Source organism: Ovis canadensis, chromosome 12 (assembly GCF_042477335.2).
Source record: "Ovis canadensis isolate MfBH-ARS-UI-01 breed Bighorn chromosome 12, ARS-UI_OviCan_v2, whole genome shotgun sequence".
Classification (NCBI taxonomy): domain Eukaryota; kingdom Metazoa; phylum Chordata; class Mammalia; order Artiodactyla; family Bovidae; genus Ovis; species Ovis canadensis.
Genome location: NC_091256.1, coordinates 82,001,655 through 82,013,326, shown reverse-complemented (window position 1 = coordinate 82,013,326; position 11,672 = coordinate 82,001,655). Strand labels below are relative to the sequence as shown.

Below are 11,672 nucleotides of genomic sequence, written 5' to 3'. Positions count from 1 at the left end.
TAGACTGGCTGATGGGAACTACTTTCATATTAACTCGAGCAAAACATGGGTTGTAAAACTCTTGTAAACAAGCATTGTGAAACCAGAGGAGAAAAATGTTTGGTAATATATACGTGGTGCTTAAACGTTTTTGACTGAACTCACAGCAAGAAACACATTTTAGGAATTTCCCTCACCTTTCAAAGTAGGGGGTGTGGGTTCAATCCCTGGTCAGAGAGCTAAGATCCCGCATGCCTCAGGGCAAAAAAAACAAACAAACAAAAACCAGAACATGAACAACAGAAGCGATATTATAACAAATTCAATACAGACTTTAAAAATGGTCCACATCAAAAAATCTTTTAAAAGAAAGAATACATTTTATACCGTAGTCAAGTGTGTGCATGCCTTCATACACAGATACACACAACTAAAACAAAATTTCCCAAGACAATACTTAACCATATCACATGAAATGCACGTGGTACTGTAAACTGTAATTTCAGTTCAGTTCAGTCGCTCAGTCGTGTCCAGCTCTTTTTGACCCCGTGGACTGCAGCACGCTAGGCCTCACTGTTAATTTCATTTAAATATAGCATGACCTGAGACGCACTAACTTGTCTTGATTCACTAATGTGCAACCACTCATGCTTTAAAAAACACTAGCTTACCACGCTGATAGTGAGCAAAAGCACCAAACTGAATAGTTCATGCACCTCGACTCCCTTTGAACATAAGTTTCCCTGAGTCAGAGGCTGTGTCCTCCCATTAATCCCCCTGGGGAGTCAGCACCCATGAGCCTTCTGCAAACCCTGGGACTCGGAGCAGAAGGGAAGGTTTCAGGGGAGAAGGTACAGGTGTTTCTCATCTAGTTAATATTTCATTAGGATTCACTTAGCCATTAAATAACCTCCAGGGAGTGGGAAACAGTTTGAATGAAGGTGGAGAATAGGAAAGAAGACAGTTAAAGGCAAAACACTCCTCAGAGTGGTTCTGCATGTCCCTGAGCAACCAACACAAGGATGGTTAAAGGGCAAGTGGTTCAGAGCAGAGCCTCAGGAGCCAGACTCCCATTTCTGGCCCTGTCGCCTCAGCTGTTTGACTGTGGCTGTCCCTCCGCCACTCTGTGCCTTGATTTCCTCATCTGTAAAATGAGAACGTATTTAGTCATTAGGGTTGTGACCTAATCAATACACCAGTTGTTGATGCTACACAGGAAGGCAGCTGCCTTGGCCTCCCAAATTAGGCTCCAACTCCAGCCAGCTTCTCTGGTGGTTCAGTGTGGAAGAATCTGCTCGCCAAGCAGGAGATGCAGGTTCAAGCCCTGGGTCAGGAAGATCCCCTGGAGGAGGAAATGGCAGCCCACTCCCGTATTCTTGCCTGGGAAATCCCATGGACAGAGGAACGTGGCGGGTTATATCCATGGGGTCACCAAAGAGTCAGACACAACTTAGTGACTAAACAGCAACAAGTAAACAATGACAACAGCCATCAGCTGGCAACAGACAGTAGAAGGCAGAGAGCAACTCCTATTAAGTGGAGTATAATGGAAGGCGAGTGTTAAATCCCTAGCGATGCCACATGGCAACAGAGAGCTCTGCACCAAGAAAGATCAAAGCAGGGATTCAAAATGCTCCCACCCAGAGTCAGCAGGCTGGTCCTCAGGCTCAACAGCACTCAACAGACTAATATAAGACCTGTCATTGTCCAGAGCAGGGGTGCCCAACTCCGGGACCTAATGCCTGATGATCTGAGGAGGAGCTGATGTAATAATTACAGAAATAAAGGGCACAATAAATGTACTGCGCTTGAATCATCCCGAAACCACTCCCCCCAAAGCCCCCTCTTAGGAGGATGTATTCCAGGGCACCCACCACCCCCTGCCCCGGGTCTGCGGAATAACTGTCTTCCAGGAAATTGGCCCCTGGTGCCAAAATAGTAGTCACCAAAACGTGCTGCTCTAGAGCACGTTTCTGCTGGATCACCAGTTTCCGTGCTTATCTTCACAAGTTAACTGTCTTTCAGTTCCCTGTCGCTTTTCCACGTCTCCAGTCCTGTAAGCCCCTAGGAGAGAGCGCAGGGGGTGAAGGGGTAGACTGCAAAGAGCTTCAGATGGAGGGTTCTCAAGCCGCGGTGTGCGTTCCGTCCTCCACTAACTCCACTACAATCATCCCAGATGCCACACCTTTGCTAGAATGATGGTCTAAGGGGCAGACTTGAAGATGTTCCCTCCCTTCGTCCCTGGATCACACCCCTGCTCAAACCCTTGCACACCTTGCCATCTCATCTTCTACCAACCACCCTTTTCTCCTTTTGCCTTCAATCTTTCCCAGCATCAGGGTCTTTTTCAATGAGTTGGCTGTATATAAATACATACATACACTGTGTATGATGCTTTTCAAGCCCTCTTGGAGGCACAGCCTTGGCTCCCCTCCCCAGCCTTACTTTTCCCCATCCTGAAGGAGCCTGCTCGCCACCCTACCAAATGTTTTGCGTTCCCAAATGATGCGATATAGGCTCAAGCCATACCCTTCCTCATCCCCTGTCAGGGCCCTAACAGCTGGACTGGCCCCCTTATAAAGAATCACCAGGCTCAGTGGAAGCATTGTGTCCTCTGGGAGGCTTTCCCTGGCACCGGAGCGCCGGAGGGTTCCTTCTGCACGCTCCCACCATGCTCTGACCCCAACCTTGTCTAGGAGGCAGTTCGGAAAGGCTTGACTGGCTTCCCGGATTTGGCCACTAGAGGGCAGTCGAGTGTAGCGAGCGTCTGCTCCCTTAAAGCACAGGACTGCCCGGGCTCCCTTTAACCATTCGTTTCACCACCCTTTGTCGTCCCCCAACCACCCCACCCTTCCTCAAGAACACTCAGTAGCTCATTAATTCTATATTAACCCCAAATTGGTCATCTTGGGTTTCTTTTGTTTTTTAAAGTGTTGAAACTTCAATAACAATAAAAAAAAATAAGACAAAAAATTCCTGAGTCTATCCCTCAATTTTCTTATTTTTGGTCTCTTTTTCTCTGTATTATATAAATAAAAGTTGCTCTTATCGTTCAGTCACTAAGTTGTGTCCGACTCTTTGTGACCCCATGGACAGCAGCACCCTGTCCCTCACTATCTCCTGGAGTTTGGCCAAGTTCATGTTCACTGAATCAGTGATGCTATCCAACCATCTCATCTTCTACCTCCCTTTTCTCCTTTTGCCTTCAATCTTTCCCAGCGTCAGGGTCTTTTCCAATGAGTTGGCTGTCTATAAATATATATACAAATACAAATGGTCCTCCCAGGTGGCGTTAGTAGTAAAGAACTTGCCTCCCAATGCTGGAGAAGTAAGGGGCCTGAGTTCGATCTCTGGGTCAGGAAGATCCCCTGGAAGAGGGCATAGCAACTCATTCCAGTATTCTTGCCTGGAGAATCCCATAGAGGGAGGAGCCTGGCGGGCTACAGTCAAAAGGGTCACAAAGAGTTGAACACAACTGAAGTGACTTAGCATACCTTATACAAATATATGTGTGTGTGTGTGTGTGTGTGTGTGTGTATACACACAATATATATATTTGTGGTTGTGGTCAGGGCAAAGATACAATTTTGAATTTAACTATTTTGGCTTATTTTGAAATCAGAGACACTTTTTCAAATTACCATTCTGGCTTTATAAATGTTGCTATGAAGGAATGCCAGCTTGGGTTTCCAGGCCAAGTTTGCCAGCCCTCTTGTTCCATTCAGGATCCCCAGCACGGCCTGGGCTGCTCCTCTGTGCTGGAGAACCTGCCAGTTCCCCATCCTGGGGTCCTCACCTTTCCCAGTCCCTTTCTGAACCCCACTTCGTCTCTACTAAGCTGCATGGCAGATCCCCCCAGACCTCTGCTCAAACCTGCCCTCCTCCAGAGCTCGTTTCCCAAGCAGTCAGCCCAGCTCTGTCAGCCTTGCTCCTGCTGCCCGGCCCTGTCTGGTGCGGCCCCATTTTCCCTTGGGAGACTGGAAGCTCCCTGAGGATTCATGGGCACTGTCTGTCCGCAGACAGCTGTAACAAAGTGCCACAGACTCGCTGGCTTGAAACACTAGACATGCATCCTCTCACTGTTCTGGAAGCCAGAAGTCCAAAGTCACGGTGTCCCCGGGGCCACATCCTCCTCCGAGGTTCTAGAGGAGAATCATTCCTCGCTTGTCTTGCTTCTGGTGGCAGCTGGCATTCCTTGGCTGTAGCCGCAACATGGCACTCTCTGCCTGTCTCACAGGACCTTCTCTCTCCTTGTCTTGCCTCCCCCTCATAAGGACACTTGTCCTACTTGTTGGCTAATCTTCTCTTTGAAGATTCTTAACTACATCTACAAAGATGTTTCTTTGAAATAATGTAACCTTCACAGGTTCCAGGGATTAGAGTGTAGCAATATATTAGGGGGCTGCCACTCAAGTCACTACAGTTCAGTGTGGAGTGAAGTGGGGGTCCCCAAACCTGGCTGATCTCCAAAATCTGCCTGTGAGTGGGACTTGGAAAAATGCCTCATTGTGGGCTTCCTTGGTGATTGAGATTCAGGAGGTTTGGGACATTGCCTGGCCATCAGTCAGGACTGGAGAGGCTACACTACAGTAACAAACACCCCCAACTTCTCAGTGGCTTGATGCAACAAACGTTTCTTTCGTGTTTACTCCGAAAGGTCACCTGGAGTTATTTGGGCCTCCTCTCTGAGTGGTCCTCCTCTCTGAGTGATCCTCCTCTCTGAGTAGTCCTCACGCCAGATCCAGGCTGATGGAGTGGCTACCATCTGGAAAGCTACTGGCTCCTGTGACAGAAGGGGGAAGCGTGGTGAATTAGGAACTGGATTTTAATGCCATTTCCACCCAGAAGTGACGCTCATGACTTCTGCCCCCATTTTCACCAGTGTCTCTATTTTCAGAAAGCACTGCGTGTTTGGGAAGCCTGGGGCCAAAGAGCTGCAGGGGGACATCCGGTGATGTCCTAAATGGTGCTAAAGCATCCCTTCTAACTGCCCTTCTCTCCCCCAAGGGTCAAGGCCCCAAGGCAGAGCATCCCATGGGCCGAGTCTGGGTCATACCGGGCCTGGAGGACTGTCTGCCCCGCACCAAGGCCACTTGCTGGACTAGCTACCCGAGAAGAGGGCTCAAGGTGGGCAGGCAAAATTCAGCAGGCGGCATCCACTGAGGTCCTCCTAGTCCCTCTCCAGGGCGAGCTAGTTCTGGAAGGCATTCAGGAGTTCACCTGACTCTACAGGAGCCCCTTCACTCTATTTTCTTTTTTTTTTTTTTCAGGAAAGGGGAGTGCTTAAGAGAGGGAGATGCACCATTCCCCTGATCAGCTCTGCTCTGGGCTCCCAGAGGCCGCCAGTGTCCACCTGGCAGAGCCGGGGCGACGGGTTTGGACGTGGTGGCCCCTCTGTTCACCCAGGAAGGAGCTGGCCGGGGGCAAGAAGCGGGAAGTGGAACCACCCCAGCTCCATCCTGTGCCTTCCCAGAACAGGCAGCAGGGTCTCAGGGCAAGTCAGGATCTGGGTGAAAACCAGGTGTGCAGAAATCTACGTTGGGCTCGGAACTGTCGTGTGAACTGGCTTCGCCGTTTGTCACCAGCATTGTCTGCCTCTCCGATGATTCTGACAGCACTCTGGCGCTTCAGGAAACCGAGCCCATTCTTAGAGCAGTCTTTTGTCACAGCCCAGGGCCATGGAGACTCCTGGAGTGCAGGCAGAGGGGCTGGGAAGGAGACGTCTGCCCTGCTCAGGGGGAGAGGAGCTCCGGATGCGGGAGAAGGACAGTAGCGCGGGAGAAAGACCGTGTTTCCTAACACAGGGGTCCTCAACCTACCTGTACAGCCCCAGGGCGCCCTTGGGTGCATGGGCCTGAGTGGAGGACCACCAGTCACAACCAGGGCACCCTGTTAAGTCTGAACATCAGACAAACAAACGAAAAAAAATTTTTTTAGTATAAGTATGCCCCATGCAATATTTGGGATATACTTAACCTTTTGAAGTTATTTATTTTTCTGAAATTCAATCTTAACTGTATACCTGTCATTTCTATTTGTTAGACCTGGAAACGTTATTTGGGTGTCCTGCTTTGCTTTTATTTTGGGGGGCTTGTGTTAGATTTTTTTTTTTAGAATCAAAGTATTCAATGCTAAAAAATAAGTTTAGAAAGCCACAGCTAACTCTTTAAATTTTTTTCCACATCATTAAACTAAGCTGTAATGAATGTTTAATGCATTCTTTCACCCCAGACATATTTCATGGAGAGTTTTGCAAACTCTGGTACAGTCAGTGGGGACAACATGAGGTGAATAAGACAGAGCTGTGCTCTCAAGTTATTGAGAGAGAGCGTCAACCACTGACCACCTGAGGTTGGAAGTGCAGGACATGGAGAGGGAGTTAGCACCACAGGGACCATGGCAGAGCAGTGAAGAATAATGAGACACAGTAAAGGGATGCTTATTAAAAAGCAGAAATGGTACTTTGCCAACAAAGGCCCATCTAGTCAAAGCTATGGTTTTTCCAGTAGTCACGTATGGATATGAGTGTTAGACCATAAAGAAAGCTGAGCACTGAAGATCTGATGCTTTTGAATGGTGGTGTTGGAGAAGACTCTTGAGAGTCCCTTGGACTGCAAGGAGATCCACCCAGTTCATCCTAAAGGAGATCAGTCCTGGTTGCTCATTGGAAGGACTGATGCTGAAGCTGAAGCTCCAGTACTTTGGCCACCTCATGCGAAGAACTGACTCATTAGAAAAGACCCTGATGCTGGGAGGGATTGAAGGTGGGACGAGAAGGGGACGACAGAGGATGAGATAGTTGTATAGCCTCACCGACTCAGTGGACATGAGTTTGAGCAAGCTCCGGGAGTTGGTGATGGACAGGGAAGCCTGGCGGGCCGCAGTCCATGGGGTTGCAAAGAGTCGAACATGACTGAGGGACTGAACTGAACTGAAAGGGATGCTAATCAGGCATTGCCACAGGTCATGGTCCAAACTGACCAGCATCATGTTGGGAAAACCCTGATCCTCTTGGACTTTCCTTCCTTTTCCTCTAACTTATGGAGAAGGCAATGGCACCCCACTCCAGTACTCTTGCCTGGAAAATCCCATGGGTGGAGGAGCCTGGTGGGCTGCAGTCCATGGGGTTGCTAAGAGTCGGACACGACTGAGCGTCTTCACTTTAAATTTTCACTTTCATGCATTGGAGAAGGAAATGGCAACCCACTCCAATGTTCTTGCCTGGAGAATCCCAGGGAAGGGGGAGCCTGGTGGGCTGCCGTCTATAGGGTCACACAGAGTCAGACACGACTGCAGCGACTCAGCAGCATGGTTTAATAATGACTTGGTTAGGACTGATGAAATACTCAAGCAACCACTTTCTGTTTGGTTGACTTAAAAGGATGACATTGGCAAGCCATTTCCTTGGGGAGGTGCTTTCAGGATCTCACACCAGGGTCTGACCCAAGATCCTGCTAGATTGGGCAGGCACCACCTTCACTGTGTTCTTGAGACTCCCGTCCAACCTTGACCGGTACCAGGAATGCGGCTGAGGGAAATGAAATTCTGAAGGAGGAGGACTGTTCAAAGGGCAAAATGCTCTCTACCTTATTAACTCTCAAGTAAACACCTTAGCTCCACGTGTTGATGAGTAAGCCGGGAGAGACCCAGGTCTGGGAAGGCAGAGTGGCTTTCTATTGCCTAAGGAGACAGCAAGGCCGAGGTGAGAGTTCTCTGTTATTATAGACAGTGTTGTCATTAAAAAAAAAATCATTAGAGGAAACTGTTTTCTTTCCAGAAGAGTCTGTCTTCTGGGAACCGGGTACCCAAAGGTAGGTGTCAGGCGGGCTCCTGGAGGATGGGCCAGGGGTCAGGAGACTCAGCCTTGGAGTCTGGTCACACTCGGCGATGACGGCGTGAAGTCCCCAGCATGTGACCCCACATGTGGGCTGGCATGTGACACCCCCAGCAGTGTGGCCCGTGGAAACGAGGCTCAGAGGCGGTTTTGTGTGAGTCTAGAACAACCACACGGAGCTGAGGAGCAGCGAGCTGCCCGCAGGCCTGTGGAAAGCAAGACGACCATTGTCTCCTGTTCCCACGGGAGCCAGAAATAGAACTCTGCCCTTTGGCCTTAGGGGCTGAGGCCACTGCCGGGTGTGGGTGTCCCAACCACAGGGCCCTCTGTTCCTCTCTCCCCACCATTCCTCTAGCCTGCCCTTCCTCGCCCGTGACCTTTGCCCCAGACTGCGGACGCTGTGCTCAGCCCCACTGCTGGGCATCTCCAACCTGGCACTTTGGAGGGTGGAGGGCAGGTGTGGTCCCAGCTGCAGGGAAGAACAGGGCAACCCCTTCCTCATGGGTCTTAGCTGCCACCCAGAGCCTGGACCAGGGGCTATTCAGAAACCTTTCACCTCTTCCTGGAAGTGATGGTTCCAGGGTCTTTATGACTTAATTCCCTGAGACTCACAGTCAGACGTGCATTTTACACTGCACCCCATGCACGCCCTGTGTCCTGGTCTCTTCCACTCGTGGGCTGGGTCCGTGGCTGCTGGCCCTCAGGCTTTGCTGGGTCCAGCTGGTGGACTGCCTAGCAGGAGCTGGGGAAGAGGCAGGGCAGTGACGCTAAGTATTCATTCCCTATCGACTGCCGCAGGCTGGCTGGCCTTCTCCCTGGGTCAGTGACTGCAGCTCCTGTCTGAGCCTTTACCACACCACTCTCTCTGTCTCCAAGTCCTGGAACCACCTCTGCCTTCAAGTCTGAGGGTGATAACCAAGCCCCACAACTCTTAGATCTGGCCCTACATTGGCTTTTGTGACTTCCCTACATCCTACCCATGTCTTTATAAATTGTTCCTTTATTAAATGCCCACAAGTGACCCAGTCAGAATGTGCCATCTTTCTGCTGCTGTATCCCTGCAGCACATGTGTGTTCATACATACAACACACAAACACATAATATGCATTTAATAACACTCACCCTGACTCCCCGTGAGGCATTCTGATACATGTGACCCGATTCTGGCTAATTATTAAGGATGCTCACCTCACCCACTCAATTCATTCCATGACTCATTTATGGTCTTGCTCCCCAGTTTGGAAAGCCTTGCGTAGGGCCAGCCTGGGGGAGGCAGCTGTCAGCTGGCCTGGCTGTGGCACCTGGCAGAGGTCAGCGTGGAATATGCCAAGGAAGAGGGGGGCCGTCAGATGACTCTGCAGAGTGGGTGTCTTATGGGACTCCCCGGGGGGAAGGCTGCATGCCTCTTGGGTAGTAGTTCCTTTCTGTGGTCATCCCATTCCAAGGGCTGAATTTCCACTTTGTAAGCTAGAAATCTGTGCTGGTGAGACATTGTGAGGTGACGGGGCTCAGGGCTGACCTGCGTGCCATGGCGAGCATAAATAAATACAACCGAGTGATTCAGCCACTCCCAGTGAGGACACAACCATCCAGGGGGGCCCGAGAGCCATGTTCACCCATCGACACCTTTTCTCTGGAGGGAAATTCTATCCAGAAGGCCAGGCTGTCATCAGAAGGCTCCTGGCCAGCACGGCCTCAGAGTGAGGGCATTCTTCGAAGACCGGAGCGGGTCTGGGTGGCCAGAGCACCGTCTCTCTGGGGTGCCTGCCTCCTGGCTCCTCCTTTGTCCCCACATGCTTGCTGACCCATCCCCTCCGGCTCACCTGCTCACTTTCTTGCTGTTTCCTTCTAGGTCTAAGCTGGTGAAGCCACTCATTCCAGTCCTTGGTGGGGGTGAATGGAGGTGGCTGCACCCACGGCTGCATGACGAGGGGGGCTGGTACCTGTTTTCAGGGAGTCGGGGTGCTTCCTCTGCCTCGCCCTCCAGGTGGTCCCGAGACGTGCGGCCAGCATCTGGCCGATCAGCAGTAGGAAAAATGCATGTTTCTTGATTCCTTTGTGGAAACTAGGAGGGTCTGGAGGACTTTGAAAGTGAAAGTGTAGTCACTCGGTCGTGACTGACTCTTTGCGACCCCATGGACTGCAGCCCTCCAGGCTCCTTCGTCCATGGGATTCTCCAGGCAAGAATACTGCAGTGGGTTGCCATTGCCTTCTCCAGGGGATCTTCTCGACACAGATCGAACCTGGGTCTCCCGCACTGCAGGCAGACTCCTTACCACCTGAGCCACCAGGGGCTCCTTCCTAGAGGGCTTTAAAGTCCTGGAGGACTTGAAGGTGTCTCATTTCTCTCCCCTATCAACCCATGAGCAAGAACCTGCTCCCCCACCTGGTACATAAGGAGACTGACGCATGGAGCAACCAGGCAACTTGGCTAAGGTTGTGATGCACATCAACTCCTAGGCGGCCCTCGAAGCTGTAAATACACGTGTGCTCTATAAGAACAGGGAATGTGTCCCCAGCCCCACGAGCTCTCACCTCGGAGGGCAGGACTCTTCCTCATTTGGTAAATTCCCTCTCTCTACCCCTGCTAGTCACCGCGGTGCCCAAGGCAGGACTCAGCACGCCAGGGTGCCCAGTTACCCACGCTTGCTGACACATGCAGATGAGAGACCAGCCTCTTGCCAAAGCCAGAAGGCCAGAGGGTGCCTCAGACCACAGGGAGGTGACTCCGTGGACTCACCAGACCATGGTAGTGACTCAGCTGCCTGGCTGATGGACGGCACACCGACGTCAGACCTCGCTGTGGCCCTTCCCTTTTTTTCCCCTGGAACAATAACAAATCCGGGTTGTGTGGATTCGGTTGCCATAGGAACCAGAAAACATTTGCTAATGCAAGAGACTCTGGGACAGGTGGGCTGAGCGGGTCTGGATGAAAACAACCCTTTCCAGTCCCTTCACCTCGAACCCACCCCCGGGGAATCTCATCTGTTTGGAGCAGATTAGGTAAACAGGCAGCAGGGAGCTGCAGGGCTGCCTGGACCAACCAGGAAAGCGTCCAACCAGGAAGTCTGCGGCAGTCACAGGTCTGCCTGACCGTGAGGTCGAGCCTCAGTTCCTGCCGGGAAGAAATGGGATCTGGGACACCCCCTGCCTGCCGGAGAGATGGAGTGCCACGTGGCCTGCCCGCCTGCCACCCTGGCATACATGGGCCTGTCCCAGACAGGGAATAGGAAAGGGGAGACATAGGTCCCCTCTGCTCAGAGACCTCCCGGCCTGCGGGCAGCAGGACATGCACCTGGAAGTCCTGCCAGGTCCCAGCCCGCATTATTCCTGGTTATTTCCAGGAATCACCAGGAAACAGCGAGCGAGGCTCGTGGGAAAGGGGCTTCCGTGGTGGGGGGTGGGGTTCGGTGATGAGAACCAGAGTCCTGCGTCCCCGGCAGGACCCTCACTCGCTCGCTCACACACGGGGTCACGGTGACAGTGGGGGCAGGGGGCTGGGTGCCCCCCAGAGGCTCAGCCTCCCCGCCCTTCCTCTGTGCCCTTTTGTGCCCCACTTAGCAAGGGGCACTGGCTCAGAAATCCTGCCCACAATGTCCCTCCCCCACCCCAAACTCAGCAGTATCCACATCCACCCCTCCTCACGCCTCCGACACTAAAACACCCGCTTTATTCCAGGGTCAGTGACATTCTGTGTCGTCACCAATGACCCTCCTTCCTCCTGAGTCTCTCCCCAGGGCATCGCCTTTCCTGCCCCAGGGTCACCCCGCACATGACCGCTGTAGAAACCCCTAGAGGTTTTCTTCGTCCCATTTGGGCTCGGAGTCTGTGTTCCTCAGAGGCTTGACCTCTGCCCTA

General features: G+C 51.7%; 1 long non-coding RNA gene across 1 annotated transcript; it reads right to left on the bottom strand.

The window, feature by feature from the left end:
* Positions 1 to 284: 284 nt before the first annotated feature.
* On the bottom strand, positions 285 to 10,265 carry LOC138415920 (uncharacterized). Its single transcript, XR_011247442.1, has 3 exons — positions 9,638 to 10,265; positions 4,642 to 4,762; positions 285 to 2,043 (listed from the first exon to the last, which is right to left on the bottom strand). It is a non-coding gene; the product is annotated as an uncharacterized lncRNA (long non-coding RNA).
* Between the last annotated feature and the right edge of the window lie 1,407 nt (positions 10,266 to 11,672).